This window comes from Carcharodon carcharias, chromosome 3 (assembly GCF_017639515.1).
Source record: "Carcharodon carcharias isolate sCarCar2 chromosome 3, sCarCar2.pri, whole genome shotgun sequence".
NCBI classification, from domain to species: domain Eukaryota; kingdom Metazoa; phylum Chordata; class Chondrichthyes; order Lamniformes; family Lamnidae; genus Carcharodon; species Carcharodon carcharias.
Window position 1 is genome coordinate 195,198,707 of NC_054469.1, and position 7,225 is coordinate 195,205,931.

Consider the following 7,225-nt stretch of genomic DNA (forward strand, 5'->3'; position numbering starts at 1 on the left):
TCTCTCCTTACCCAGATTGATTGTGGAGAACACCCAAACAGAGAGAAAAATTGGTGCAAAGTCCTCATAGGGAAATTAAACGAAGAAAAATGAATTACTTAAGCAGGATCATTTGTGGTGAAAGAAATGTAATTATGATTGTTTTAAAGCGGTTGGAATATACCTGATAAGTTAACTGACTTTATACTTCCTAAGAAAAACAACTCAGAAATGTGTAAGATCACCCTGGCTGAAATCGCCTCTGTAAAGAGTTTAGTTCCAAGTAAGACCAAGGCTTACATTTATGGATTTGGGGTTATTTTTCCTATTTTTGACCTGTGGCATTTGTCTCAGGCAAAATTTTAAAGGCCTCTTTTCTGGGAATTATTTTTGCTAAGTAAAGTGAGTGTTGTTCCTCTTGAAAGTGAGTCTCAGGAATTAATGGAAAATAAGGACATGGTGGATGAGTTGAACAGATATTTTGCATCTATCCTCACTGTAGAGGATACATCCCAGATACATCCCGGAAGTTCCCCTCCAAGCCACGCACCATGCTGACTTGGAAATATATTGCTGTTGCTGCACTGTCGCTGGGTCAAAATCCTGGAACCCCCTCCCTAACAGCACTGAGGGTGCACTGACACCACATGGACTGCGGCGGTTCAAGAAGGCAGCTCATCACCACCTTCTCAAGGGCAATTAGGGATGAGCAATAAATGCTGGCCTAGCCAGTGACACCCAGATCCCACGAATGAATAAAAAAAGTATGAATCAGGAGGTGAAAGGGTGGGAGGGACTTAAAACAATTTGAATCACCAAAGAAAGAGTGCTGAGAAAATTATTATAAGTAAAAGCTGACACGTCCCCAGGTCCTGATGGACTTCATCCTAGGGTTTTAAAAGAAGTGGCTGCTGAAATAGTAATTGCATTGGATTTAATTTTCCAAAATTCCCTAGATTCTGGAAAGATCCAATCAGATTAGAAAATCGCGAGTGTGACCCCTTTATTCAAGAAAGGAGGGAGACAGAAATCAGCAAACTATAGGCCAGTTCACTTAACATCTGTTATGGGGAAAATGCTGGAATCTATTATTAAAGAGGTTATCACAGGGCACTTAGAAAATCTCAATGCAATCAGGCAGAGTCAGCATGGTTTTGTGAAAGGGAACTCATGTTTGACCAATTTATTAGAGTTTTTTGAGGAAATAACAAATAACATGGATAAAGGGAACCTGTGGGTGTGTTGTACTTCAATATCCAGAAGGCAATTGACTAGGTGCCAAACCAAAGATTACTACACAAAATAAGAGCTCATGGTATAGGGGGTGTTAAGAAGCCCAAGCTTAGCTTGTAGGTCAGGAACTCCCAAAGAACATTGGACTTTCAACGCATGCACAGGTGGGAACAGGCTGCATGTGCACAGCTCAGCATCTTCAAATTCTTTGGGCCCTGGACAGGCTTGCACACCTGGAGGAAAGAGGAGTGGATGAAAACCCAGGTCAGATGACCAGATGTGGAGCACCAGAGCCAGCAAGCATCCAAGAGAGAGAGGGATAAGGGAGGGGGACAGGGAGAGGCCCTAAAAGAAACTCCCAGGTAAGGGACAAAGATAAGGGACAGAAACAGGTCCCAGTTAAATTCAGTTAAAAGAGATAGCAGAGAAACAGGCTCCAAATTAGAGAAAAGGGCTGCAGGAAGCTGACTGTAAGTGAAGTTGGCTCAGGAGAAGCCCTAGCAATTCAAGAGGGCTCAGAAGACATCCTGAAGATCCAAGAAGGCAGCCGAAGGTTGGTGACTCCGTGCTGCAGGCCGTTGGGGCAAATGTACCCATGTGGAGCAGTAGTGTTCTGTTTGGCACGGACAAAGAGCTGAAATTGTGTGTGTAAATTGATGCTTGAGGAATGCTCAGGAATCCATGGGAATGGAATCTTAGGAGGCCAGATTGAAACCCTGTGAGGTGGGCTGTCATTGAAGTTGTCTGAGTTAGAGCAACTTGTGGAGAGAATTCCAGGGCGAGACCTTCGAAGGCGAAGATGGGAAACCTGCATGAGAGAGACGGAGTTTGTGAGATTGGTTGACTCGCAGTGTGACTAAAGTCTACATGGGTTGTTAAGAAATCCATGGAATCTGTTTTGGTTGCATCTGTCATTTATTGTGTAGTGTGGTGTGTCTGGCCATAGTTTGCCTGTTAATTCATATGTACCTTATACTTACCATGAATTTTTAAAAAATAATTCACGGCTTGTGGACTTTGCTGGCTGGGCCAGCATTTATTGCCCATCCCTAGTTGCCCTTGAGAAGGTGGTGGTGAGCTGCCGCCTCGAATCACTGCAGTCCATGTGGTGTAGGTACACCCACCGTGCTGTTGGTACACCCACCGTGCTGTTAGGGAGTTCCAGGATTTTGACCCATCGGCAGTAAAGGAACAGCGATATATTTCCAAGTCAGGATGGTGAGTGACTTGGAGGGGAACTTAAAGGGGTGGTATTCCCATTTATCTGCTGCCCTTGTCCTTCTAGATGGTATTGGTCATGGGTTTGAATGGTGCTGTTTAAGGAGCCTTGGTGAATTCCTGCAGTGCATCTTGTAGATGGTACACATTGCTGCTACTGTGAATTGGTGATGGAGGGATTGAGAGATTGTGGTGCCAATCAAGCAGGCTGCTTTGTCCTGGATGGTGTCAAGCTTCTTGAGTGTTGTGGGAGCTGCACTCATCCAGGCATCACACTCCTGACTTGTGCCTTGTAGACGGTGGACAGACTTTGGGGAGTCAGGAGGTGAGTTACTCGTTGCATGATTCCTAGCCTCTGACCTGCTCTTGTAGCCACAGTATTTACATGGCTATGTTAAGAGTGTAAGACAGATATTTTAAATTGTTTTATCCTTCTGACCTTGTAAAGTTTATTTTTGTTTGTTCAAAACTTGTGGCTTTCTTCACTGAGTAAGTGCTCTGAAACTTAAATTTTGTCTACTTTAAACAAAACATTATTGGTCCATAATCGTAAATCTAACGATTTAACGGTCTGGCCGAGGATCATAATATGGGGTAACATAATAGCATGGATAAGGGGTTGGTTAGCTAACAGGAAACAGAGTAGGCATACATGGATCATTTTCCGATTGGCAAGACGTGACGAGTGGAGTGCTGTAGGGATTAGTGCTGGGGCCTCAACTATTTGCAATTTATATCAATAACTTGGATGAAGGAACCAAACGTATGGCTGCTAAATTTGGTGATGACACAAAGATAGGTAGGAAAGCAAGTTGTGGACCTAAGGAGCCTGCAAAAGGATATAGAAAGGTTAAATGAATGGGCAAAAATTTGGCAGATGGAGTAGAATGTGGAAAATGTGAACTTGTCCACTTTAATGGGAAGAATAGAAAAGCAGCATATTAATTTAATGGAGAAGAGATTGCAGAACTCTGCAGTACAGAGGGATCTGGGTGTTCGGGTACATGAACCACAAAAGGTTAGTATGCAGGTACAGCAAATAATTAGGAAGGCAAATGGAATGTTGCAAGGTAAATGGAATATAAAAGTTGGGATGTTTTGCTACAGTTGTACAGGGCATTGGAGAGACCACATCTGGAGTACTGTATACAATTTTGGCCTCCTTACTTAAGAAAGAATATAAATGCATTAGAAGCAGCTCAGAGAAGACTCGCTTAACTGATACCTGGGATGGTGGGAAGGTTATCTTATGAGGAAAGGTTGGACAGGCTGCTTTATCAATTTTGAAGAATGAGAGGTGATCTTATTGAAACAAATAAAATCCTGAGGGGACTTGACAGCGTGGATGCTGAAAGGATATTTTCTCTTGTAGGAGAGACTAGAACTGGGGGACAATTTAAAAATAAGGGGTCTCCAATTTAAGACAGTGATGAGAAATTCTTTCTCTCTTTGGGTTGAATATGTTTAGAACTCTCTTCCCCACAGACCGATGGAGGCAGGGCGTTGAATATTTTTATGGCAGAGGTAGATTCATGACTAACGGGAGTCAAAAGTTATTGGGGCCGGGCGGAAATGTGGAGTTGAGGTCACAATCAGATCAGCCATGATCTTATTGAATAATGGAGCAGGCTTGAAGGTCTGAATGGCCTACTCCTGCTCTTAATTTGTATGTTCGTATGAAACGAGTAGATGGAAATAGGACTAAACTCAACATGAAGTCTTGGGCTATTGATTCATCATAAACCTGGTAGGGAAGCATTTTCTTCCTCTTTTGGTAATAGGCAGCTAGAAACAGATACAAGAAAGGAAAGCCAGATTCATACAACAGAATGGTTACAGCATAAAAGGACACCATGCGGCCTGTCCTGGCTCTCCAAAAGAACAATTCACCTGTTGTCACTCCCCTACCTTCTCCCTGTACATTTTTTTACATAATAATCAAATTACCTCTTGAAAGCCTCGATTGAATCTGCCTCCATTACACTCTCAGGCAGTGCATTCCAAATCCTAACCACTCACTGCATGAAGCCATTGCTTCTTTTGCCAATTACCTTAAATCTGTGCTTTCTGGTTTTTGATCCTTCCACCAATGGGAAGTTTCTCCCTATCTGCTCTGCCCAGACCCCTCATGATTTTGCATACTTCTATCAAATCTCCCCTCAAACTTCTCTTCACCAAGGAGAACAGTCCCAACTTCTCCAATCTCTCCATATAGCCAAAGTTCTTCATCCCTAGAACAATTCTCATGAATATTTTCTGCACCCTCTCTAATGCTTTCACTTCCTTCCCAATGTGTTGTACCCTGAACTGGATGCAATACTCCAGTTGAGGCCGAACCAGTGTTTCATACAGGTTTAACATAACTTCCTTGCTTTTGTATATGCCACTATTGATAAAGCCCAGGATGCCATATGCTTTATTAACCGCATTCTCAATCTATCCTGCCACTTTCAATGATTCATATGTCCAATGCCTGCTCCTGCAACCCCTTTATAAAATAGAAGGTACAATTTTATTGTCTCTGCATTGTTCCTACCAAGATGAATAAATTCATGCTTCTCTGCATTAAACTTAATTTGGCACTTGTCTGCCAATTCCACCAACATGTCTAGGTCATTTTGAAGTTCTACACTATCCTCCTCACAGTTCACAATACTTACAAGTTTTGTATTGTCTGCAAATTTTGAAATTCTGACCTATACACCAAGGTCCAGATCATTGATTTATATCAGCAGCAGGGGTCCTAAAACCAACACCTGGGGAACTACACTATAAACCTTCCTCCGATATGAAAAACCACTACCCTTTTTCCAGTCACTGTCAATTTTGTAACCATGTTGCTCCTCTCTTTTACTCCATGAGGTCCAACTTTGCTCACAAAACTCTGGATCTCCCTTCTGAACAGCACTATAGGTGTATCGACACCAGATGGACTGCAGAAATTCAAGAAAGCAGCTCACCACCACCTTCTCAAAGGCAATTAGGAATGGGCAACAACTGTTGGCCCTTACAGCAATGCCAAAATCCCACCAAAGAATAGAGAAAATCGTCCCCTTTTAATCCCCTGTAAAATTTTACAGACCATCACTGTCAGTTCAGGATAGAAATTTACAACATTCTCTCCTCCTCCCTCAAGATGTCTGTGCGTGTGCCCTGCTGCCCATTGTTCCCTATAAAGATAGTGGGCATTAATACAGGCCTGCCACCAGGAGAAGCCTTGAAGCTTTGGTAACCTGTCCCGATAACTCCTCCTGTGGCTTGGTGACAAAGGTTTTTATTACTAATTAAGCATTTTGGGATATTTTGATGTTACAGAGAGCAACCTGTTAACATAGTTCTGAACATCTGGTGATATCTCAGAACACAAGAAGGAAAAGCAGTATACCAAAGGGCCCATTGTGCCTCCTGTGCCATTCAATACCATCATGGCTGATCTACAGCTTCAGCTCCACTTTCCAACCTACTCCCTGTATCTCTTGATTCTGAGACACCAAAAATCTGTCTGACCTAGTCTTAAACACATTCAATGATGAAGCATCCACAATCCTCCTGGGTAGAGAATTCCAAAGGTTCACAACCCTTTGAGCGAAGTAATTTCTCCTTAACTCAGTCTTAAATGATCAGATTCCTCAACCAGTGGAAATAATGTGTCAATCCTGTATAAAAGGGTATTTTTGATTTTAAATAAACTCAGTTCTCTTCAGGATGGTGGTCCAAATTAACAGGGCATTTGCTAGTCATTTACATATCACTTAGCACTGATAAGACCTATTGGGGAACATTTTGTGGTGTTAAGATCATGAAGACTTAATTGAAGTCCACAAAACACAATCTTAAACAGATTTAGTGAGTGAAGGACTGCTGAAGGTATCTTTGTCGGGCGCAGACATCCAGTAGCTGAGGACAATGAACAAGAGATGTTTGAATTTCAGAAAAAGTTTATAGCTAGTCCACTTACAATGGCATTTTAGCATTGGCAGGTTAAAAAAATCAACCTATTTTAAGTTAATCAACCCACCTTAACTGTTACCCCTGGATAATGTACAATTTACAAAAAATAAAACTTGCCTGTTTCAACCGTCTTTTAAAAAAGCATAATTATTTTATAAGAATTTTAACGATCATGGGTAAAGATGCCACGTGCATTGAATTGAAAAATGTTTGCACTTCTGACTTTGGCACACAAAGTCTTGAATACAATTTAGATTTAATCTAAGTCTGCTATCTAAAAATACATCAACACAAGTTTAGAAGAGCATTAACTACTGGACCAGCTACCATGCCAATACGTAATGTATTTCTTGTCCCTTCATGTTGCATTCCGATGGTTGCTATACAGCCACTCTGACATTTGTCTACAGCCTGCTACACTGCTCCAATGAACCTCATGCAAGCTTGCAAACCTTACCTTTCGTCGCGGCACTCTACAGCCACCTGGACTTCAATGCTGAGTTCAATTTTAGATCATAACTCAGCCTCCATCTTGTTGTACATGTTTTTTCTGCTGGTTTGTTTCTTTATCCCTTCATGCTGCATATAGATGACTATATAGCCATCCACACCTCATCTGGACACAACCTTTACTATACAACCATTGCCACTTCCTGCCTTTTGCATCATTAAATCTTTTGTTCATTAATCTCTCCTGCTCTCCAACCTATCACAGACCTTTATTTTTTCCTGCCCCTCTCCCTTCTACTGGCTTTAAAACTCCTCTTCCTTGTTTTGATGAAAGGTCATCAACCTGAAACATTAACGCAGAGGCAGAGATAAGCAGAGTATTTCCAGCATTTTT